The 26,639-nt window shown below is 40.0% G+C and overlaps 2 long non-coding RNA genes across 2 annotated transcripts in view; one reads left to right on the forward strand and one right to left on the reverse strand.

The window, feature by feature from the left end:
- LOC138741834 (uncharacterized) overlaps positions 1 to 17,032 on the reverse strand; it is a 37,308-nt gene extending 20,276 nt beyond the window's left edge. Inside the window, exon 1 of the long non-coding RNA XR_011343803.1 lies at positions 16,802 to 17,032. This is a non-coding gene — a long non-coding RNA (uncharacterized lncRNA). The remainder of the gene's footprint in view (positions 1 to 16,801) is intronic.
- On the forward strand, positions 372 to 26,639 carry LOC138741833 (uncharacterized). The gene is made up of 3 exons (XR_011343802.1): positions 372 to 511; positions 17,975 to 18,126; positions 23,012 to 26,639. It is a non-coding gene; the product is annotated as an uncharacterized lncRNA (long non-coding RNA).

The following is a 26,639-nucleotide window of genomic DNA, read 5'->3' on the forward strand; positions in this document are numbered from 1 at the left end:
CGTATTCCTGGAGATTTCATGACTTGACCTACTAACCTCTCCCCTTGTTGGTTGGTCGTTGAATGTACTTTTATCACTAACAACCAAAATCTTCAAAGGTATATTTATTTTGAAAACCCCAATCCTGTTTAATGAAGATGGCTAACCACCAGGCTGTCGTGCATGTAATGAAGAAATTGGCTGATATGTGGCCAAGCCAGGATAATATATGATTTGCATGAGAGAGTGCTGTCCTGCTTGCTGTTCAGTTCTAGGAGATAGAGCTTGTGAATTTGGGAGGTGATTTTGTTTTTTGTTGAATTTTTTAAAACTGGTAATTTGGCAAATGGCTGCACACCAAATAATGAAGCTTTTTTTTCCTCTTTAGATTGCACAGAAGATTGTTTTGAGTTTTCCCACAAAAACACTGTAATTCTGCGGGACAGAAATCAATATATTTTAATGTTCCTGAATAAAGGAGAAACTGAAGGCGCATACTTCAAAGATATTAATAAAAAACAATTAAAAGAAGGTACTGTTTCTTATTTATTGCACAGTGTTAAAAGGATCTGATTAATACAGTATGAGCTTTGTGTTCAGATTAGAGTGATATTTGATTTTTATGGCAACACAAAAAGAAAGAGGTTGGGAATGGATGAGTGAAAAAGTTCACTGTTTAAGTGAAGACATGCTGCGCAAAGATTTATCCTGAATGTTCTGGGTTAATGTGATCTTACATTCAGATTTCTAGGTTAACTTGTGTTTAGCGTTTCATATAATGTCAATCCTGAATGTGCATTATTTTCGATAACCCTTCATAAATGTTGGAGAAACCTAACAGTATTTTTTAATTCTTTTCATTCTGTATGATCAGTCATGAAAAAAAAATGTTTTAAATTATGGAATACAACTACAAAAAATTTGTCAAGTATGAAAACAGTTCCAATTTTAAAGTTTTGAGCATTTTATTACACCAGGCAAATCTGTGCAGGTAAAGGTTAGTGTATTACTGTTTCCTCCCACAGATTACTTTCCAATGTTGTTTACTGACTTTTATAAGATGTTATATTTTCAGATAAGCTTGGTGCCTCTTTGTAATTTATTAAGGTACTTTACTGATAAGAGTAACCAATACATTCACTCCCCATTTGATAGAGGATCCTAAATCATAATTTCAGCCTGTTCTACTCTTACTACAAGATAAGGTATTTATTAACTATATATTGATGGAGTATTAAAAGAAGAAGAAGATATATTACAATATATAGAACAATAATCACAGTTTAATGAATGCAAAGATTGTGTCTGTAAATCAATAACAATCTGTTGTAATACACAAACAATATCCAAAGGGTGTATATCAAGGGTATGCATATTGGCCAATGCTAAGTTAAGAATGTTGGAGACCATCTCTATCTTGATGGACTTTGTTCTAATTTACACCCACATTTCACTACAAACATGACGTTACAGCTAACCTATAACAAAGCATTGATAACTTAAGCAAATATCCTGAAATTTCTCCAATAAATTATTTGAAAATTAATTGGTTGAAGAGCTTAACCCTCACAATTATTTTTGTTCTGGATGTAGAAATCATTACTGTAAAATTGCCACTTCTATTCCAGGCTGTGATAGTTGCTTTGTAATCTATAATGATTTGTTATAGAGTGATAAGACACAGAAACTGGCCTCAGGTCAATCACGTTTATGTCAATCATTGGTCCATAACTATCTCTGCCTTGATTCAACTGCTGATCCAGATACTGCTTCAATGTCCTGAGATAACCTAGGTCACCTGATTAACCAGACTGGATGTAAATTAATTTTTTCAGATCTCCTCTAACCTTTGTACTCCTTTCCTTAAATCTATATTGTCCTGTTTTAGTCTCTCCATTATGGGAAAAGTTTTTCACTCTTCACTCTATCTAAGCCCCTGTCAAATTCGGTCCACCCCTCCACCTCCACCACTTGCAGTAAAATAAATCCACTCTATTCCCAGTTTCTCTTCATAAATGAAACATCCTGTCCAGCTAATATCCTGGTAAATCTTTGCACCCTCTCTGAAGCAATCACATCCTTCCTGCAGTGCAGCAACTAGAACTGCACATAGTCTCTTCTTTAGTAGAATCATAGAACAATTACAGCACAGAAACTGGCCACCTTGGCCCCTCCAGTCTGTGCCGAACCACTTTTTCTTGTCTAGTCCCACTCACCTAAACTTCCATACTTTCCAATCCATATACCTATCCAAATTTCCCTTAAATGTTAAAATCGAGCCCACATCTACTTCAACTGGAAGCCCGTTCCACACTCCCACTATTCTCTGAATGAAGCAGTTCCCCCTAAACTTTTTCCTTTCATCCTTAACCCATGTCTTCTGGTTTGAATCTCACCCACTCTCAGTGGAAAAAAGCCTACCTACATTTACTCTGTCTATCCCCCTCATAATTTTAAATACCTCTATCAAATCTCCCCTCATTCTTCTATGCTCCAGGGAATAAAGTCCTAACCTGTTTAACCTTTCCCTGTAACTCAATTCCTGAAGTCCAGGCAACATCCTAGTGAATCTTCTCTGCACTCTATCTTATTGATATCCTTCCAATAGTTAGGTGACCAAAACTGCACACAATACTCCAAAATTGGCCTCACTAATGTTTTATATAACTTTAACGTAACATCCCAACTCCTGTGCTCAATACCTGTATTTTGATTTATGAAGACCAAAGTGCCAAAAGCTTTCTTTACATCCCTATCCACATGTGACACTACTTTCAGGGAATTATGTATCTGTATTCCCAGATTCCTTTGTTCTACCTCACTCCACAGTGCCCTACCATTTACCGTACATGTCCTTTCTTGGTTTGTCCTTCCAAATTACAACAGTTCACACTTTTCTGCATTAAGTTCCTTCTGCCATTTTTCAACCCACTTTACCAGCTAGTCCAAATCCATCTGCAAGCTTTGAAAACTTCCTTCACTGTTCACAACACCTCCAATTTTAGTACCATCTGCAAACTTACTAATCCAATTTATATATGTACTGAACAAGTTTTAGTATGATATTCATGCTCTTGTATATTGTGCTTTCTTCACCATCTTGTATACCTGCCATTTTCAGAGATATCAATCCAAGGTTCATTTGTTCCTCAATAATTTTTAGGACCCAAGCACTCATGATGCATGTCTTCCAATTATTAGATTTTCCAGAATGCATCATCTCACACTTGTAGGTACTAAGTTCCATCTACTGTTGCTCCAACCAACTTGCCAGCTACACAATTTCATGCCGTAACCAAAGACTATACTCTTCATCATCAACAACATCAATTTTTGTACTTTTTGCATTCACATCCACATCATTTGATAACAGCAAGAGGCCCAGCCCTGATCCCAGTGATATATTACTGGTCACAGGCTTCCATTTAAGGAAGCATCCTCCCCCACACCCCCATCTTCCCCCTCTATCAGTAAGCCAACTTTTGATCAAATTCACCAATTGAATCCCATGGACTTTAATTTTTTGGACAATTGCCCATGAGGGACCTTGCCAAAGGCCTCACTGGTCCATGTGAATGGCATGAAATGTACTACCCTCATCAATATATTTTATTACTACAAAAAAAACAAATTAGACAGGATCTCTCAGCAACAAAGCTATGCTGATTTATCTGAAGTCAATTCCTACATTTCCAAGTGGAGATTAATCTTGTTTGTCTAAATTTCTTTTCCAATAACTTCCTGACCATTTGAAATTAGACTCGCATTCCTTTACAGGATCATGTTAGCCCTTACCTTTCACTGCTTCACTTTTTAAAAAAAATCCTACTTGTCAGACTTGCATTTACCTTCAAGCTGCCCCTAGTATACCTTTGATGAATCGTGTCTTGTGATATTGAAATCCGCCTTCTCCCAATTCAGAACCTTGATTTCCATACCACTCCTGTTTGTTTCCATTATGATCTTGATCTCTGACCAAAATAATTATTGACAGACACTTCAACTATTTGCTTGCTTGATTTTTCTAAAATTAGGTGTCTTCTTTAGTAGAACGACCCAGATACCGGTACAAAAACTTTCTTGGAAGTGCTTTAAAAAAAACACATTTAACTGCAGGAAGTTAAACACCAAGTCGTGCTTCATGCAGCAGAAAAGCTGCTTTCCTCTTTTCCTTCAGAGCAGGCCTAATCTTGACAGTATATTTGTTAGTTCAATGTTTATTTGTAGGGAAACTTGGGTTGGTTTTCCTAATACCCTTCCTTCTATATTTTGTGATACTAGTTCAGATTGTTATATTTTGGGCAAAATGCATTCTTTCATGGTTCTCAATTTAGATATTAAATATGTTTTTATTCTTTTCCTGATTAGCAATGAGGGATAAGTAGAGGTAAGTTATTGAACTGTTTGAATCCGAATACTGGATATTCCTGAATGGTAATGATCAGACCTTATTTGCTAACTCCAGATAGCTTGGAAAGAAAAGAATAGATTCCATAAAGACATTTTTAAAAATCTTTGTTTAACTTTAGATCAATGGAATTTAATTCGGACAGGGATTTAAAGTAGGCAACTGATGCAATGTCTCCACTTTTGAAATGTAAAATTTACTGTCATCTGATTGTACAAATATAACCCGACGAACCAGTGTTCACCAGTCCTCAGTGCAAAACATGCAAGCACACAACCAGACATAAACTCACATACAAACAATACATATAGAGGACAAGTATTTCATCTATACAAATAAATAAATATTGTGTTGTTCAAATGAGAATCTTGGGTGGTTAGTGTGAGCAGTTTCTTTGGTCATTCAGCCTTCTGACTGCTCGTGGTGCTGGCACTGATACTCCTGTATTTCTTCCCCAATGGGAAACAGCTGAAAGATGCTGTGTGCAGGGTGGAATCCCGGTAGATCATGTCGATGGGGGGAAGGGAGACTCTAATGATCCTCTCTGCAACTCTTGTGGTCCTATGGATCCATTTCTCTGCAGAAACCATACAGTTATCCAGGACGCTCTCAATAGAGCTCCTCTAGGTTGTCTCAGTGGTGGCCGGTAGCCTTGCCACTTCAATCTTCTCAGGAAGTGCACTCACTGTTGTGTCTTCCTGACAAGTGAGGAGATGTTGAGTGTCCACAATAGAGTTGTTGATGTGTAGTGGAGGGTGGTTGTTCCAGGTCCTCCTGAAGTCCACGATCACCTCCTTCGTCGTATTAACGTTGAGACTCAGGTTGTTATTCTCGCACCATTTCACGAGATTTCCCTCCTCTGCAGTGCAACTCATTGTTGTTGCTGTTAAGGCCATCTACTGTTGTGTCATCTGCAAACTTGATGACACTGTTGGAGCTGGAGCTAGCAATGCAATTGTAGGTCAGTGGCGTGAACAGGAGTGGCCTGAGCACACAGACCTGAGGTGCCCCAGTGTGATGATGCTCGACATTCTGCTACCAATACCTTGACAGACTGTGGTCTTTCTATTAGTTACAGAGAGGGGTGCTGAGTCCCAGCAAGGACACCTTCACCACCCTCTGGATGGGCCAGGATGGAGTGAAACAACAAGGCTGTAGCATCGTCTGTCAGGCTCGATCAGCTCCTGACATAATGGACTGAGAGTGAAGTGGGATGTGTGGAATAGGGATAAGGCTACTGTCATATCCCGTGGATTCAACCTTGAGAGTGGGCATACCCTCAGCAATTACCCTGCCACTTTGGCTTCCTCCAAGGCATTTACAGAAGGGTAAAGTAGTTTAAATCTGTAGCATCACTTCCCCTTTCTATTTGTTCTCTCAGTGGCTAGTTGCGCACTATCTTCCCTTAAACAGCGGGGTTAGTTCATCCGGGAGTCCACCTATAGGTGATATGACTGTCACATTTGAATTGTCAATAATGTCTGTGACGTTTGTACAGCAGAGTGTGAAGGAGAGTTGTTTGGTGCAAATGCAAAGTAATAATGGCTGGCTGATAATTGATTGTGGGGATAAATCAGGTAATATCCTAGTACACTTGTTGTAATACAATGCATTCATTGTCTTTGACCACTCTGCTATCATAAAACTAGCTGGATTACTGCACCCACATCCCAGGGACTAGAGTCCAACTTTTATCTCTATTGCTATTTGCTCCCCTTGCCATCTTGTTATGGAAGGAGTGGGCAGGGAAGCAATGGGGCTAGTTCTATCCTGGCCCCACTCTGGAATACAGGATATCCCTGGTCCATTTGGTGCAATATTCAAAAAATGTTAGTGCAATCTCTCTTCAATAGTCAGCCATCGATGTTGAAAGATATACTATTGTAGTATATTTTGTAGGTTTTTTTTTACAAAGTACTAGTTCAGCAGTATTTTGGTGCATATTATGTTGGCATAGCGGTTAGAGCAACGCCTTTACAGCACCAGCGATCAGGACCTGGGTTCAAATCCTGCATTGTCTGTAAGAAGTTTGTACATTCACCCCGTGTCTGCATGGATTTTTCCTGGGGGCTTTGGTTTGCTCCCACTGTTCAAAACATACCAGGGGTGTAGGTTGATTGGGTGTAAAAATTGGGCGGCACAGACTCATGGGCCAAAATGGCCAGTTATCGTGCTGTATGTCTACATTTTTTTTAAAAATTACATTAGATCAGAATTATTGTCAGAGTACATAAATGACATCACATACAACCCCAAAATTCTTTTTCCAGTGGTCAAAGCAGAATTACCACTTATTGGTAGTGCAAAAAAACTGTACACAATGTGCACATGTAAACAAATAAAGAAATGTCAACAAACTATGCAATAAGGAGAAGAAAAATAAACAATGAAGTGTAAAAGTAAGAGAACTTAAATGAGTCTGTAATTGAGTTTATTGTTGAGGAGCCTGATGGTAGAGGGGTAGCAACTGTCCCTGAACCTGAATAGATTTAAACTAGATTTTCAGTGGGAGGGAAACCAGAGTGCCAGAACAGATAGAGGAGTGGGGAGGGAAAAGATGATGTTAAAATTACATGCACTGTTAGAAATCAATGGGTTGAACGTGGTGGAAATGCTCTCAGTGGCATCTATTTTAATTCAAGGTATATCGTAGGAAAGGCAGACGAGCTAAGGGTGTGAATTGATACGTGGAATTATGACATTGTGGCCATTAGTGAAACTTAGTTGCAGGAGGGGCAGGACAGGCAGCTCAATGTTCCATGCTTCCGTTGCTTTAGACGTGATGGAACCGGGTGGGGGGGACGGGACGAAAGGGGGAGATGAAAAGGGGAGGAGTGGCATTGCTCATCAGGGAAAATATCACAGTTATGCCCAGTCAGGACAAACCAGAGGGCTCGTCTACTGAGGCTATATGGGTGGAGCTGAGGAACAGATATGATATGATCACACTTGGGGTTATATTATAGACCACCCAATAGTCCAAGAGAATTGGAGGAGCAGATCTGTAGAGGGATAGCAGACAGCTGCAGGAAACATAAGGTTGTTGCAGTAGGAGATTTTAAGTTTCCACATATTGACTGGGACTCGACACTGTAAAAGGGCTGGATGGCTTGGAGTTTGTCAGATATGTTCAGGAAAGTTCTCTAAATCAAAAAATGAAGGTACCAACTAGAGAAAGTGCAATACTCTCATATTAGGGAACGAGTCAGGACAGGTGACAGAAGTATGTGTAGAGGAACATTTTGGGTCCAGTGATTCCATTAGTGATTCCATTAGTTTCAAGTTAATTATGGAGAAGGATAGGTCTGGGCCTCGGGTTAAAATTCTAAATTGGAGAAAGGCCAATTTTGATGAAATGAGAAATGATCTAGAATGTGTGGATTGGGATGGGTTGTTTTCAGGCAAGGATGTGTGAGGTAAGTGCAGGATCTTCAAAGGTGAAATTTTGAGAGAACAGCGTTCGTATGTTCCTGTCAGAATCAAAGGCAAGGTTAGAAGGTATAGGGAACCTTGGTTTTCAAGGGATATTGGGAATCTGGATCGGAAGAAGAGAGAGGTTGTGGCTGCTCACCTAAGCAACAGGCGAATCGGCTCATGGAGTCGCAGACAAGTCCCCAGCAGATCTGACTGAGAGCTCCGGGTGCAGGGCAAACCCACAGTCTGGTGGCTTATATCACAAATGTTCCGGGAGTCATAAGTGTCATCGGGTTCTGAGGGATTTAAGCGTCTGGGAGAGTTCAACTCACTTTCGACACTGTGTGGTTCTTTCGTTTGCTGCGTGCCTAATGTGACTACATTGGTGACCTCAACAGTCTAAATGGCTTTTGGACCTAACGATGACTGACCGAAGCACGCAGAATGCAGTTTCACTGAAACTGCTGGCCTTCTGGACCTCGCAGCTGCAGGTCTGGTTTTAACAGACTGAAGCCCAATTCCAGGTCAGGCAAATCATCTTGGATGCCACAAAGTACGACTATGTGGTTGGTTCACTCGACCAGGAAACAGCAGGCCGACTTCCTACATCAGCCACCGGTTGTGGACAGGTATGAAACAATCAAGGCGTTCCTGATCAACTTTTACCACCAATTCCTTCCGTCAGCAGCCCAAATCATGCGACCCCTGTTCCGTCTGATGTAAGTCAAGGTCAAGGAAATCACCTGGGATGCAGAGTCAGGAGAGGCTTTTGAACAGGCCAAGGACGCCCTTGCAAACGGCACCCTCCTGGTACACCTGTGGGTGGATGTGGCGAAACCCCTCATGGTTGAAGCTTCCAACTCAGCTTTCAGTGATGTGCTGGAACAACTAATTGAGGTAGGCCTCTACCTCGCCATCTGGCACTTTCGGTATTTCTTGGAGGGGCGAGAGTTCACGGTTTTCACGGACTACAAACCCCTCACCTTCACATTCACTGAAGTGTCAGATCCATGGTCAGCATCACAGCAACGTCACCTGTCATACATCACAGAATATACCACCACTGTCAAACACATCTCCGGGATAAACAACATCGTGGCCGATGCACTGTCTCACACCTCCATCCACACGATGTATTTCCTGTCCCCAGGTTTGGACTATGTAGTGCTTGCCAAGGCACAGCATCTGAATGAAGAAATGCCAGCCCACTGCACCGCAGTTTCGGGCCTGCCACTTGAGGACATCCCCATCGGCCCACAGGCAACAAGCTCCTCTATGACGAGTCCACCGGCCAACACTGGCACATCGTCCCAGCCGCTTGGAGGTGTCATGTTTTTGATGGTTTGGCTTACCTGTCCATTCGGACAACCATCCAACTGGTGGTGGATAGACTTGCTTGGCACGGCCTATGCAAGCAGGTCAGACACTAGGCCAGGTCACTGCCAGACCGCCAAGGTCCAAAGGCACGTAAAGGCCCCCCCCACCCCACTTCAACCCTTCCAGCTGATGCAAAGGAGGTTTGAACATGTCCAAGTGGACATCGTCAGTCCACTGCCAGTCTCCCAATGGAGGGGGGGGGGGGAAAGGTACCTCTTCTCCATGGTTGACAGGTTCGCCAGGTGTACTGCTCATTGACATGTCCACGGAGTCCTGTGCCAGAGCTCTCATCACAAGCTGAGTTGCACACTTCGACCTCCCTGTCAACCTCACCTCAGACAAGGGGCTGCAGTTCACGTCCAGCCAACGGTCAGCACTGGCACTGCTACTTGGGACCCAGCTGCACTCACACTATGGCCTATCATCTGCAGTCCAACAGCCTGGTAGAGTATTTCCACTGGCACCTGGTCAGCCCTGATGGCACACCTCTGAGGCCCAGATTGGGTGGATGAGCTCCCATGCATGCTTCTTGGCATCCGCACAGCTCCCAAATAAGACTTAGCCACGACTTCGGCAAAGTTAGTATATGACGACCCACTGACTATTCAAGGCACAGAGAAGACTGCCGTGGCAGTGCTCACATGACTCCGAGAGAAGGTAGGAACACTAACTCCTGTCTCAACCTCGTGCCCTGGCCCAACACCTTCCTTTGTCCCCAATGACCTCCGGGACTGTAGCTTTGACTTTGTCTGCAGAGACAAGCACCAGACTCCATTTCAACGGCCATACAAGGCATTTAAATTGTCCTTGGGCTCCGTGCAAATTCCCAAAAGAACCCAAGGCAGCTCGACCACTCAGTTAGATCCTTTCAGGCATGCCATAGGGCTGACTTTATATGCCTGTGGAACCTTTTCACCAACCCTTTGGACTGCAGATGGTATACAGTTGTGTGGTGTAGCTGAGTTTCCTAGCAGACTGGCCAATGTCGACCATAGGCTTGAGGTGAACTGGGCGCCCCTGTCAGACGTGATGCATCCCAGTAGTCCAAAATGCACCACCCAGGTAGCAATCAGGGCCCTGGCCCAGGTTTCCATACTTGTGTCTGCAAGCGGAACTGCCTCTGGCCATCTTGGTGAGCAGGAACTGGGCCCTACATGACACCGGCATGGGCCCCACAATGTCCACGTGAATGTGGTCAAACCTCCCACATGCCAGCTCAAAAGACTGTACTGGGGCTTTTGTGTGCTGCTGGACCTAAGATGTATGTATGTATGTCCGCCCAATTGCTGACCAGCTTCTGAAAGCTATGCCACAAGAACCTGCTGGCTACCATTGGATGGTCATCCTGATTAATGGATGTGCTAGCCTGTGCACTGCATCAAATAACTTCCACCTCTAGGTCATAGGAACGATTGGACGAGGTTGACCCATAGATGTGTTGCACAGGAGCTTCCACAAGTCACTGAAATCCTCGTCTCCTAGTAACGTCGATGTCCTCCAGTAGTTGCTCCAAAAAGGCCTGCTCAATCATCCAGCAGGGCCTATGTCCTACCACTAGTGCTAGCATGTCTTTCATTAGCACAGAAGGGATCCTGTCTCCTAAGCCATCCAAATGAAGCAAGCAGGCCACTCGCTCATGCTGTAATAGGCCAAAAGTATGGATCAACAGTTCCTTGAGTGCTCCATACTTTCCCTCCTCTGGGGGCTGTTTGAGGAAATCAGAGTCCCGTCCTGCTGTCTCCTGATCCAGGGCACTCACCACTTAGTAATATCTTGTGGAATCCAATTTATCTGCCGCAACTGAAATTGGGCTTCTGTCTGATCAAACCACACCCCTGATTGTGAAGTCCAAAATGATGGCAATTTTAGAGAAACTGCGTGTAGTAAAGAAAAGTTCTCCATCCTTGGGTCCAAATATTGTCAGGGTCACTAAAGTAGCGAAGTACTACTCACTGAGTTATGAAACAAAGCAATTTTGTAAAACTGACTTCAAAACTTATTTATTCAAGCCTTTATCCTGCGCTTTTATACACTTCCATTCCCTCACTCGGGCTGGAAGTGACGTCATCATATAGGACAAAAACCCGTCTTGTGCCCGGGCTTTTCCCACGCTTGTAGCAATGTGTCTGCCATTTTGGGAGCTGGTTTGCATGGTGGTAAATTGGTCTCCATATCAGCAGGTTGGCAGATGACACTAAGATTGGAGGTGTTGTGGGGAGTGAAGAAGGTTTGGAGGAGGATCTGTGTTGATCCTCCTGGGGGATCATCACTACTGGGCTATAGCCAATCATTCCAATCATCATCTGCCATTGCTGCGCTCAGGGGAAACTCATACTTCACACAGAGCTTGGTGGATGATTTAGTTCCATCTCTATTGTTAGGCCAAAATGCTATCACTCCCATCCAAGATTGTTCCTTTGTATTAATGGACCAATCCAAGTTAGTCTTTACTAATGATGCTGTTTTTTTTCAGGAAGACATTGAATCAGAATAGTATTGAATTGGGTGGATGGCTGTCCATTACTGAATGTCTGATCTCCAGCACATGTCTGGTAGCTGTAGTAAAGCGTTCCCAAAATTCCTGGGCAGTTTTCTTACGGGTTTGCTTGCGTTCTTAGACCTTACTCATGTCTATGGGTCTCTTCAAACTCTCTGTTGTTGAGGATTATCATTCTGCCCATGTAAATCCTACAAGAGTCTCCATTGCTGCTTTCAATTTGGTGCTCTCTTTAGGATTTAATATAGAATGACAAAGGGAAAAAGTATCTTGGGGTTTCGCTCCATACATGGTTTGTGTGGACCATATGTAATTCACAAATCCAACTGGGTCCTTGTTCTGATCTGCGGTGTGATGGGCTATTAGCAACATCTCTTGGGGTTTCCATGGAATATAAACCCGAACAGTCTCTGGCTGGTTATGATCACCAGCCCAGGGATTAGGGAGTACCCCAAGAGGAAACAGTCAGCCATTGGTTTCAGCTGCACCTCCTTCCTTCTGCTAGATCTGGGCTTCGTTTTGACACTTTCAGCTACTCCTACTCCTTCTTCATCAGAATGAGCAAGACAGGGCTTGGCATATTTGCACCAGGTCTTAAGGGGCTGGGGGTTGGGGCAAGGGTTGCGACAGCTGGGGTCCATATGGGGTGGTCTTGCCCACAAGGAATCTTCCTCATCATTCTGCAAGAATAGGGTCGCTATGCCTGACCACGGGTCCCTGGAGCCATTATCGTCCTTATTACATTTGGCCATTTTATTGATCAATTGGTGCTGTGCCTGAGCCTCATTATATCTATGATTCTTTTCTTGGTTATATCATATACATTCAGCTTTTAAAACCTCCCAATTGTTGGGTGCACCCTCCTTTGTACATACCATCATCCCTCTTCTTCTTGCATTGACCCTCCAACTATGTTTATTTGTCCTCTGCCATTCTTTTACACCTTGCACCTTCCAATCCCTTATTCTACTTTTTCCCTACATTTTTTTCCCATAATAATTATTCCACTTTCTCTATCACCCTTACAGACCATATACCACTGATAGGCCACTCCTCATCGCCTAATCTTTTTGTTAATGTTCAGGGTCGGCACCAGAATGTACGTTGGTGGGGGGGAATTAGCAAATTAGAGGAGGGTAGAGACCAACCTGTTGACGGGGCTGCTCTCAAGATCTGACCTGTCTATCGGGGGGAGGGGGGTGCTAGCAGGACCCTACCTATCATTGAGGCCATCCCTCCAAAATGGGAAGAGGGCACTCTTTTTAGTGTCAAGTTTGACGCATGCTAGTCCTACAAATCAATTCGAAGAAGAATCAAATGTCATGCAACAAGGCAAAGACCATCGAGTTTCTGGTGGATGGAGTTCTAATATTTGCATCAAATCCTTAAAGCTGAAAAGAATCAGTCAACCATTTTCATCAATTTGTCATAGTAATTATTGCAGCTGCAATAACTCTGCGAACAATTGCTTTAAGTTCACGGCAGGATTACAGAGCCACTCAATAGCTAGAGATTGGGCTGAATGGAGACTAATGACAGTGTTAAAAGATTGTTTATGACAAGAATTCAAGATATGAACTGTAGTCTTTTTTAAAACTTTATTTAAGATTTTATAACATGAATAACATATAGGATTACATTTAAAAAAAATTAAGAATAAAATAATAAAATTACAATACAGTATCAGTAATCTAAATAAACTATACCCTCCCCAATAATTATTACACATTAATAACCCAACTCAAATTATTCCAACCCCCCCTCCCCCCAAAATAAAGAGTGAAGAATTAATAAAGTTAATAATATATGTGAGAAAAAAACCCACTTACAAAAAAAAACAAAAACATAACCGATTAAAATACTAACAAAAAGAAAAGTAATTAATACTAAGATATCAGACTTAAAAAACATATTTAAATCAAACTTAAATGCATATATTTAACAAACAGAGTTGAGATGAAACATATATTTAACTCAAACTTAATATAAAAAATTAGTAAAGTTAGTAACATTATCTATCAAAAATTCTTAAACAATAATCAATTCTTAAAAAAAATTGTAGCATGAAAAAAAGATGAAAGAAAACTTTCTCTATAGAGATAAACCTTCACCCAATATCAACTAACTTCACATCTATCATCATATTAGTCACAAAAACCACCATCTTAAAACAAAATTCAAATCTCATTAAGCATTGTACAATTCAATTTTAATACTCTTCCACCATTTTTCCCTTTTACTCTTGAATAGTTATCCAATAAAAGCTCCAATTCCACATTTAAATATCCCCAATCATTACGTTAAAATTCAGATATCCAAATAATAAAAACACATCTACAACAAAATCTATATCTTCAACAAATGGAGCATAAACCACAAACAAAATTCAAGCCTCATTAAGAATTGTACAATTCAATTTATAACTTTCACCATTATTCCCTTTGTTCTATAACTAAAATAGCAAAATTATATACACCAGAATTACCACTCTTTTCACCTTAAAGTTAAAGAAAAAATTAAAAAAAAATTATCCATCCCATTCACATTTAAATTTCAGATATTCCTTATCTACTGAATAAACTTTACAAAAAAAACCACATCAATTTTTAGGTTTTTAAATAATCAAATACTTATGCTTTTTTTTAATATTTCAACAAAAAAAAACCCTTCACTCTTTAATCTAATAATACAAAAAAAAGGAAAAAAAACGGGTAGGAGGTTAAAAATACCCCCTCCCGTCTAAACCGTGCAATGCGGTAACTCCCCCCAAAAAAAAATGGGTGTGAGATAACTCACACATAGCAGATGACTTTCAGGAAATAGTGCCTATCCAGTTCTCTTCCCCAACTCTCACTTCATCTTAAACTAACATCATCATTATTTAATATCCCTTTTTTAAAAAAAAATTAGAAAAAAATAAAGGAACAACTCTTCTTTTAATCAGCTCCAACTGCCAAGTCACCATTACAAGCATTCCTTCTTGGAGCACGGCTCTTTTCTTCCATCTCTTGTCTCCTTAGAGATCACGGCGGACTATGTCTCTGTTGAAACTGAGTAATTGGCAGCTCTTGAGCAAATGCTATAGCTTCCTTTGGGGAATCAAAGAACTTTGGTTGGTAACCATCTTGAAAAACCTTCAAAACAGCTGGATATCTAAAAGTTGCCTTGTAACCTTTCTTCCACAACAACTCTTTAGCAGGATTGAATTCCCATCGTTGGAACTTAACTTCTTGACTCAAATCCGCATAGAAGAAAACTCGATTATTTTGAATCATCAAGGGTGATTTTCTCTGTTGTGCATTTCTAATACCCACTCGTAAAATTATTTCTCTGTCGTAATAATTCAAGCAACGAACCAAAACAGGTCTTGGACTTTGACCTGAAATAGGTCTTCTACGCAAGGCTCTGTGAGCACGTTCCAGTATTATACCTTCCGGGAAATGTTCTTGACCCAGCACCTGCGGAATCCATTCAGTAAAAAATTTTCTTGGGTCTGGTCCCTCCATACCTTCCGGCAAACCAATAATCTTTATATTGTTCAATCTGGATTGGTTTTCCAAATAATCAATCTTTTTCACCAAATTTTTATTTTGAGTTTGTAAGTCTTCAACCATTTTGGTCACATCAAAAACTTGATCCCGTATTTCGTCTATATCTTCTTCACATGAATTAAATTTATCTCTCACTTCAAGCTTAAAAGCTCCAAACTCAGCCATCTGTTGAGAATGTATTTTCACCAGAGTATTAAACCTAGTACCAAGTTCAGTCATAATCTTGGATAATCCCTGCATTGTATAAGATAATTTAGATTCAAGATTCACAAAAATCTTTTCAATTGGAAGAGATTTTGGCTCAACAGATTCCTGCTTCTTCTGCATAACCAAAGGATCTTCTGTTCCTTCCTTCATTCTAGTTGCCTTCCTTGTAGTATGACTGCGTGTGGAAACCCCAGCCACAGCCTCTCCAGCAGTGACTGGAGGACGCTGGCCGAGGTTTTCCCCAGTCCATAATGTATTAAGTTCTCCCAGTACATCAAGTTGTATAGGTTCTTCTATCTCAAGAGGTGCAGTTTGCAGCGCCTCCTCTACAGTTGACAAATGCCTTTGAGTAACTCTTTGTTCTAAAGGCTGTTTGGCACCCTCTTTAGGGGGCTCTACCGATGTAACATAGAGCTCTACATCCGAACACTGTACCTCCTGAGATCCATTTCCCACTGAGTCCCGGTGTCTTTCCTGCAGGTAGGCTCCAAAACTTGAACTTTTGGAAAATGTAGTTTTTTGATGATCTGTTGTCGTTTTTTTGTGCTCTTTTTCACCAATTGTACCATCATAACTTAAATTAACAGCACTGAAATTATCTAAACTTTTAAAGAATTTTAACAGGCATTTCTAGACAAAACAATAAGATAGAGTCAGGAGAGGACTGGAAGGCACGTCTGATCCTTACGCCATCTTGCCACACCCCCCCATATGAACTGTAGTCTGATTGACTTAGTGGTGATTATGTTTTTCCTTTGTGTAGCAAGTGAGCTGTTTTCCTGCATGAAAATTAGACCAGACTTTCCAAGGAAGGTTGATACCAAGCATGTCTGTGCTCAGACCTTGTACACCAGAGTTCAGTTTGTTATACTAGTTCAAAACAATAATTGCAGGTGGAGAGTCGCTAGTATGCGTCAACCTAGATCAATTCTGGGATGGAGTTGGGTAGGTCTGATGGCCAGGGATGGCACAGCACCTCATTTGGGGGGTGGGGGGGAAATGTCCACAGATGGCCCCATTTGGAGCTTATCCTGTTAATGCTGCTGGCATTTGTCAATATTCCTTTTGATGTTTTGGGTGCAAATAACACATTTGTTACACCGGGGTCCCCTCATTGCTTTTATCTAATACTTGTCCCATTTTGTTACATGTCCGCTCATCCAATTTACAATTTATTCTGGCCTTCTCTGCTTCCAGTTGCATTTTAAATTTAACGCAGACTCTGCTTATTTCATATATATTCCAAACAAATCCTGTAGAAATACTGTATTCTTCTAAATGAATTGATTCCATATGAAATCTTCTTCCAAATAAACTTTTATTATTCCAAACAATCATCTATGTATCACCAAATGAACGTTTACTAACCTGTATGCTTTCTTCTTATGTTTTTGGTTCTGTTTTGGATCTTGACAAGGAACCAGGTCTACCTCGGACAAGGGATCATAGTGTTCCCGAAGGACGATGTAGGAGTCTGACACAAGGGATATGAAGGCCCCTTTATTTCTCCCGAATACAGTCTATCGCTTACTCAGTCCTTAGTTACCCAGGTGACCCAATGAGATCCTGCCAATTTGCCGATGTTAAAGTCGACCTGCACTGTAATAAAACAAACAGCAGAACCAAACAGTGTACAATCACTTCTTTATTGTTTTATGCTAGTGGAAGTTTCAAGGTTTTTCATTTTATTCTGAGACTGGAATTTTGGATTGTTATGATTGGAAGACAACCCATTTGATGAAGCTTAGGGAATAAAAATATTGTTATCTTAAGTTCAGATAGAGAACTATTCAGTGAACTCTTATCTGGAATTATTTTTTTTATATGGCAGATTCTAGAAATCTAGGAAGAAATATGCTCAGTAGGTCAAACTGCATAATTAATGCTTAGAATACTCAGAGCACAAGGTTTATACATACTTTGAAGTCAACAATTCCACTTCAGTGGTCACCACACCACATCCTTCGGACTTCTGAGAATTTACACAATACCATGTAGAACTGTACAAAATACCCAGAAAATAACCTGTCAGTTGGCAAAGATACCTTTTAAATAGAGCTAGTGGGGAAAATCCCTCATGCTAGCTAACATGACTAGTTGTGTCAGGGAAGGTATTGGCTGGAGTGTAGTGCTAGTGTCAAACATTTTATGAGCATCTGCCTGAACTGCAATCTTCTGGCAGATGATTATTGCTAACATGCCAACACTTTCTCTAAATTAGCATCTCATTCACAGGAAGTTTATCACACATGTCATTTTGCATCATCTATTGTAACCAGCTCTTTTCGGGGCCAGTTTCTTTCTCTTATTTACACAGTAAAGACTCCAGCATGCTAGTTTTTTTTTAAAAAAAACCTTATTAACTTGTTGAAACAGCTTTGAAGATTTAATTATATACACTTCACTCGTCACAACAGCCCCAGTATCTATACCATGTAATTAGAATCCAAATTGTGTACACTCACTAATACTAAATCAATAAATTGCATAACAGTAATTGGTAAATTGCAATAATTAATGCCATGATTTCTTTTTTTGTAGGTGTTACATTCAACCTCTTTTCATATCAACCAACTGATTGCAACAAAAGTTGTCAATTCGATGAAGTCTTGAATCCAGTTAGTTTTGTCCTACAAATCAATTCGAAGAAGTATCAAATGTCATGCAACAAGGCAAAGACCATCGAGTTTCTGGTGGGTGGAGTTCTAATATTTGCATCAAATCCTTAAAGCTGAAAAGAATCAGTCAACCATTTTCATCGATTTGTCATAGTAATTATTGCAGCTGCAATAACTCTGCGAACAATTGCTTTAAGTTCACGGCAGGATTACAGAGCCACTCAATAGCTAGAGATTGGGCTGAATGGAGACTAATGGCAGTGTTAAAAGATTGTTTATGACAAGAATTCAAGATATGAACTGTAGTCTGATTGACTTAGTGGTGATTACGTTTTTCCTTTGTGTAGCATGTGGGCTGTTTTCCTGTATGAAAATTAGACCAGACTTTCCAAGGAAGGTTGATACCAAGCATGTCTGTGCTCAGACCTTGTACACCAGAGTTCAGTTTGTTATACTAGTTCAAAACAATATTTGTACTAATGGGTAAAGGAGTAACATTGCACCTGCAGACTTGGCTATGTTCTGATGTAAACTACAAGATGATCTGTTAATTGTGAATGCCTAATATCCTGGGTCTAAGGGAGAGCTTCATTGACTCTTACAGTCATATTCTGAGTAAGATTTGTTCAGCACACATCAGGAGTTTGATATTTATTAATACCCACATTAAATGGGGTTTCAGTATCCCTAAATTTTGTCCCCAATAAATTGGGTGTAAACTTTTAGGGTTTGGGTTTTCAACTCTCCAATGGGAATAGCAGGGCTGAGAAAGAACACATTCTTCCTCTCCCATTGAATGTCAGCATCAAACATTCCTGGTTAGGTATAGCACATTGAAATAAAAATTGTTATAATTTTCCGCCTTGTGGATTCAATGAGTTTAATAACCACTCACAAAGACCTTTGGCATTTGGTCTTGATTTGTCTGATAGCAGAACCTTGTCCCACTGCCAGCACCCCACTGAACCACTTGAGCTCTCCTATTCCCATAGTAATATCCCTTCAATACTGTTGACATTCTTGTAAATAAATGGAATTGAATACATTGTCAGAGGCTATTAAGTACACTTGACCATACTGGCTAAAGAAGAGCTATTTGGACCCATCCTCTTACCTAGCTTTATTTGATGGGACTGTGGGCTGTTGCTCACTGTTTAGTAGTGATGAAATTTCTGTCTTCACTGCTCTTTCAGGAAATTAGTTCCCTAGACCCACTATATTTGGGGTAAAAAAATATCATCTCAACCAACACCCATGCCCTCCACACCCATTACCTTTTAGTTCTTTAATCTTTTCGTAAGGGAATTTTGCTCGTATCTTTATGCATCTGGATTAAATCTGCCCTTGGTCATCTCCGGTTCAGCCCTGACAAAGAGTGCGGAAATCTCTGCAATCCCTATTGGGCTATCACTTTCTATATGCTTAGTAAATTGAATTGTACTCTGTACCCTAGATATGACCTGATGTTTTATGCATATTTATGAGTGTAATCTGGTGTCGTGGCTTCTGGACTGGCAAGGCATATTATGTTGCTGTATCTCTCAATTAAATATTGTAGCGTGACCTACCCTGCCTTTGAATAATCTACATCATTTGCATATCTTGATCTACTTGTCTTCCAGTACTATCTTTAAACATGTGTCTGCTTTTGTTCAAAATCTCTTTGTCACCTCATTCCTTCACATTTCACAGATCACGTAGTACCTGCAAGTTCTTTAGTATTTTTGTTTAATATGGCAAATAAAAAGTGGAGCTATCAACAAGTATCCTTTATTAAACCTTACATACTCCCAACAAACACAACATTCATTCAGTTTTTTCCATGTTCACTTGCACTTTAATACATTATACTAGTATATAATGCATAAATACATTACACCAATTTGTTTTTTTTCTGGCAATCCATTTTATCCAAATTGTTCACCCATATGAGCCTGAAATAACAGATTCTCCACTCTGTCAACTGGCCCCAATTTAAGGAATAGAAATATCAGCCCATTTTTAACATGCCATGAGTTGGGCCTAACACTTGGAAAGCCAGTGTACTATCGGGATTCATTGGGTTGTGTTTCATTTGTTGCTTTGTAGCCTTTATTCTTACTCACATTTATGCTACAAATTTCCATATCAGTTGCAAACTGGTTCAACATGGTTCTTTCATTTAAGTCAAAATCTTCAATTTATACTATGAAAAGCTATGGATATGTAGCATAGAACAGTACAGCATAGGAACAGGTTCCTCATTCTACATATTCAAATCAAACTAAAACTCTGTTGCTTGCACCTATAGATATCCCTCCATACCCTTCAAATTCATGTGTCTACTATTGCATCTGCTTCCACTACTACTCCTGGCAACCCATTCCATCACAATTACTATCTGTGTAAGATATTTGCCCAACACATTTGCCCTTCAACTCCTTCCCCCTTGCCTTAACTCATGCCTTCTTGTAAGGGTGGTTTTACCCAATCAGTGCCTCTCAGTTTTATAAGAGAAGAAGTAAGAGATTGCTGGGGCTTTGGCAATGATCTTTGCGTCCTCCCTGTCCACGGGGGAGATATTGGAGAATTTGAGAATGGTAAATGTCATCCTCTTGTTTTTTTTTAAAGGTAACAGGGAGAATTCTGGGAATTATAGACCAGTGATTTTTGTGTCAATGGTAGGAGAGGATTCTTAAGGAGAGGATTTACAGATCTTCTCAGGGACAGTCAGCTTGGCTTTATGAGGGGTAGGTCATGCCTCATGTGTTTTTTGAGGACGTAACAAAAGAAAATGATGAAGCTAAGGCCATAGATGTGGTGGATATGGATTTTAGTAAGGCATGTGATAAGGTCACCTATGGTAGACTCATTCAGAAAATCATGAGGTACAGTATCCATGGAAGGTCTTCAAAATTATGAGAGGCATAGATAGGGTGGACAGCAAGCACCTTTTTCCTGAGGCAAGAGTAGCAAACATTTGAGGACATAAGTACAAGATGAAGGGAAGAAAATTTAGGGGAGATATCAGGGTAAGATCTCTTTACAGAGAGAGTAGTGGGCGCTTGGAATGCTTTGCCAGGAATGATGGTAGAGACTAGTACAATAGAGACATTTAAAAGACTTAAGAGGCACATGGATACAAAACATAGGGTTATGGATGTAGGGCAGGGAAGATTTAGTTTGTTGAGTAGGTTTCTATCAGTGGGCACATTGTGGGCCAAAGAGCCTGCATTCTGTTGTAATTTAAACATACAGCATGGTAACGGGCCCTTTCAGCCCACGAGCTGAACCGCCCTAATATTTATTGACTGGTGCATTGCAGCTGCAAGAGTCCCATCATTCCTTGTTACCAATGTTTGTCTCATACAAACCCTTCCACCAATTAACCAACAACCCCTATATGTTCTGAATGGTAGGAGGAAACCGGAACCCCTGGAAGAAACCCATGCAGGCATGGGGAGAATGTACAAACTCTTTACAGACAGCGCAAGATTCAAACCTGGGTCTCTGGTGCTATAATAACATCATGCTAATTGTGCTGCCCCAATACGCCTTCTTTATCACCCTCTTTACTTCTGTAGCCACTTTCAAGGAGCTATGGACCCAGACCCTCAGATCCCTCTGCACATATTGTTAAGAATCCCACCAACAACTGTATACATTCCCCTTCATTTGACCTCCTAAAACGCAACACTACACTCCTGTTCAGATTAAACACTGTCTGCCATTTTTCTGCCCTTATCTGTAACTGATTAATCTCCTGTGGTAATCTTTGATACACTTCTACACTCTTGGCATACCCATCAATGTTTGTCTCATCATAAACTTACTAACCCTCCCACCAACCTCCCCCAGGGCCTGTCTATTGTTCCTGAACCTTACATATGCCTCCTTTTTCTTCTTGACTAAGTTCATTATCTCTCTCATCATCCACAGTTCTCTTACCCTATTATTCTTGCCCTCGCTTCATAAGCTCTTCATAAATTTCCAGTCATATTTTTTTTCAGGCCGTCAATATCTCTGTAATATAGAATTTTGTAATTGTTGCAGAGTTCTGTGTTGTGTATTGGCCTATGTGTTGTGTAGTTTTATGTTAAAAAGTGACAGTTTGCCTTAGAGAGCCAAGGTGAAGGTGGACTGCTGAGAGAGTGGGAGACGGACTGAGCATGTTCAGAAAATGATCTAAACATTTCTGAACTTGGACGATAAACCACCACTGGGGGTGCTGTGGAGTGGAAGGAGGCCCAGAGTATGAGTCATGGTCTGGAGGGCAGTTTAGAATGTTGGGATTTCAAAAAGGATGAACATTCCGAAGGCAGCCAGAAGGATCCAGACTAAGCCAGTTGTTCCTCTCTCTGCAAGCAATACAAGACAACTTCGAATTGTGTGCTCTCTCTCTCTCTCTCAAAGATCTTTTGGCTTCAGTTTACCAAACAAACTGAATTTTGTTCATGATCTTTGCTTCAGTTGAGATCAAAGTTTTGTGAGTCTTGTGTGTTTTGTGTCTAAGTTTTTCCATGGGCTGGTTGGAAATATCTTAGACTTTAATTACATATGTTATATTTAGGCTGGAGAATTTATTAGTTTTACAGTGTTATAGAAATTTGCATAGTAACCAGTGGGCATTGTTAGGAAAGGGGGGATTTTGAAGGTGAATTTTTTGTTAATAAAGTAATTGTTCATCTTTACCACTGTGATATGCCTTCTTTGTGGTTGCTGGTTTGATCTTGTAACAGTAACCCATTGTGAGCTAACCAGTGTGCTTGAAGAAAATAATTTAAAGATACTTTTTATATCTCTGTAAATCAATCCTAGGACTCTTCATGGCCTTATGAACTTGCATTGCCATAGTTGCAATTTATTACTCTGAGCACTTGGTTCCCCTGCTCTTCTATCCAAAGTGTTATTTTTCTTTTTGTGAAGCAGAATAAATGTTTTTAAATATATTATGACAGCATTAAATTTATTTTTACATTAGGAGATGAAAACTTCAGCGGAAAATACAGTGGATGGGGCCAATTGCAATTTTCTATTCTACAAGAGAAAAGTCAACGACCAGTTCTCCATGTTTGAATCTGTGTTGGCACAGAATCACTACCTCTGCTCAGAACTTGAAAATGGACTTTTTAAATTAGGGTTGAAGGAGCGCACGGGCAAAATTGATGAAACTACACATATAGAAGTGTCAGTGTGCAAGTCATATTAGATAACTGTTGGGGGAACTTCTACAAAATTTCAAATACCCAACTGACAGAGCATTTTTTACTTTTCATAAGAAAATTAACAATTATAACATTACAATAAAAAAATATAATATTTTTGTATAAAATGTGATGAATTATGTTATATTTTGTATTGTATATAGATATGTTTTTGGAAGATAGATTGTGGGGTTTTTAGTTGGATCACACACCAATACAAACACTTCAAAACAGATCTCATTTAAAATGCAAGAGCTTGGCTCAAGCCAGACAGTTCAGGCTCTGAGTGTCTTTGCAAAAAGTTTGAAGAATGCCTATAGGGACTTCACAAATAGGTGTTAATTGGACATGCTGTGGAATAATGGATTATTGTTTTGGAAAGCAACAGATGAACGAACTCATAAGACTGAGGCCGGTGCCGCAGTCTGTCTGAATGCAGTTTGCTGTTCTAAGAAGGTCATGTGGTTTTGCAAGCAGGGAGAGTCAAATAGGTCGTTTCTCTAAATGTGACAGAGAGAGACTGCTGGTTTTCTGCAGTGGCTTTGGGAAGCTTGTTTAAAATCCCATTTTGGAAGATGAGTTGTGAGTTCTGATTTAAGCCTATTCAAAGACATTATGGTCAATACAAAAGGAGCAGTATAATGTTTCACCTGAGATAAGGGAATCAGAAAAGGAACTCTGTGGTGACCTGAAAGAAAGAGGTTATCTTCGGCAAGACACTGAAGTGGCTGATTTGGAGGGAATCAGTTTGTGTGTGTCCAATGAGCAACAAATCTCTATCTGAAAACCAACAAGAACCTTCCTGAATGGTAACCATTAACCTTTCAAGCACCAAAGCCTGGTGAAGATTCATAAATTTTAAATTCCGTACACAGTATACAAATTGCCTGAAACCAGTGAACTTAGAGGAGTGAGAAGTGAGATTGGACTGTGAATCAAAGAACTTTTCTGAACTTGTATACACATCACATGCACGTAAGCTTAGAAGGGGGTTAAGTTAATAGTAATATGTTAAAGTTTGATCCTGTTTTTATGTTAAAAGAAAATTAAAAGTAACTTTTGTTTAAATATCCATTTGTCTTGGAGAGTTGCAATTGCTGCTGGGTTTTTGGGTCCTCTGGGCCTGACACAAAAGCAAGATTTTGTAAAACCACTTTTACAAAAACCCTAACTCTACCAACTTCTTTCCCCCTCCCCCCTTTCGTGTACCATCACAGCTCACAGTTTAAATTAATATCAGGATTCAGGAAGAGATCACTTTTGAATTTAGCGGCATTATTAGAATTGGGTACCAACATAGTTCAAATATGGTCTCCATATTTTAAGAAATGTATCATATTTGTTCCTTGAATTATGTTATTTTCCATTGGTATACAACTATCCATCTCTGGTATCCACCTTGACAAGGTAACTGGAGAGTCCATCTTCCACATGATTGCAGGTGAATACACTTTTTGGCAAATGTTAGTATAATTTTAACGAAATTTGAATCTTTGTAAGATCGTTACTTATGTCTATCAAATTGCCGTACAAATAAAGTTCTGGATCACCTGGGAAGGTCACCCTTGTAATTCATGTTAATGCTTCAGAAATTTCTTGCTGAAAAGATCTAACCTTCACACATGACCAAGTTGAATGAAGGAATTTGCCTTCCTCTATTTCACACCTAAAATACAGTTCTGGTATTTCTGGCTTAGATTTGTGTAACTTCTGTGGAGTGAGATATAGCTGATGTAAACAAAATGTATTGCACCAACCCACATCTCACATTAATAGTTGAAGTTACACTATCCACACACCATTTAGACCATGATTGTTCTAATATTGCAACACCCAACTCAGACTCCCACCTTTCCCTTAATCTCTGCAGACCAGGTTTAGCACTTTCCAACCAAAGAGTAAAATACATTCTGGTAATAAATTTGGGCATATTGCCCATTCAAAGCATTCATTCCATTTCACTAACTCATGGAGGAGATGATGGACAAATGCATTTCTAAAACTAAGATATGGGACAGTGGGTACTATCTTCTGATTTTTACATCTTAAACTTTGATTTTCTCACCCTATTACAGAAATTGAAGGAAGAATTTGTTTTTTAATGTTTTAAATCTGGCAATATAGTTTCAGTAGGTCTTGCAGGGGTTGGTGTTCCCATGTGTTGGTCACCCAACCTTGGTTGTGGAGGTCAAGGTTGAGTCGTGTGCATTTTGTAGATGGGACACATGCAGCTCCTGTGTACTAGTGAATAAATATTTATGGTGGTGGACAGATGCCGACCAAGTTGGATACTTTTTCCTGAATGGGGGTGAGCTTCCTGGGTGTTGAGAGTGTACTCCTACAGACAAGAGAACATGAAGTGATCTCCTGACTTGTTTAACATAAGGTACCTAGACAAGCTATCTTATCCTTTAGTAACAATTTATGTGGATGATCCAGTTGAGTTTCTGCTCTGTTGTACCCCCCCCCCCGCCCCCCACAATGATACTGATGGTGGTATCTCTGCCATGGTAGTTGGAAGTTGTTGTTCTGGCTCCGTGAACAGCAGTTGCTAAATTTGCTCTCAATTTTGTTGTATAGCTTCCTGTAGGAACAGCTGGAATATGATGTAAACCGAGAATGAATTAGTTTTGCAATGTGTGATCAACTACAATAACACATTGGCTGCATCAACAGGAAGTGTGCTTCTGAGTAGATGAGGAAACCACTCTAAAAACCGCAATTACTGTAATTAATTTGTGTATTGGAATTATTGTTTGGTAATATGTTCAAACTTGTTAATTTGTTTGAATTGACTTTTTAAAAAAAAACACAACTTTGAAGGACAATACATAAAAGTGATGGAGAAACTCAGCAGGTCATGCAGTGTCTAAAGAAGCAAAGGGTAACCAGGGTTTTAGGCCTAAGCTCTTTATCATGGTTGATGAAGAGTTCACCTGAAATGTTGGTTACACTTTGCTTCTTTTAGATGCTGTGTAACCTGCTGAGTTTTTCCAGCATTTCTGTGTATTGCATTACAATCACAATGTATGCAGACTTGCTTGTTTAACTCCAACTTTCAAGGAAATGTCTTTGCTGAATATGGAAAAGTTATAGATTACAATTTCTACTCATCACAAGAATGTAGATATTACATTTGCTTATAATTTTACAATCAGACAAATTTTCCAAAAAGGATTTGGATGGAAAATAAACCATTATGTATAATAATCTCAATTGTATGTCATGAAAATTAATGAAGTTACTAAAAGAATGAATTCTGCTAATGTGTACAACTGACTTTTCTGTGAAAAAATAAATCTGAATTGGAGAGCGATTTGTCAACAGACATGAACTGTAAGCTGCACTAAAAGCAAAATTAAATGCCCCCTCCCCTTTCTTGGGGATAAAAGGCATGGAGGCTCG

This window comes from Narcine bancroftii, chromosome 8 (assembly GCF_036971445.1).
Source record: "Narcine bancroftii isolate sNarBan1 chromosome 8, sNarBan1.hap1, whole genome shotgun sequence".
Lineage (NCBI taxonomy): Eukaryota > Metazoa > Chordata > Chondrichthyes > Torpediniformes > Narcinidae > Narcine > Narcine bancroftii.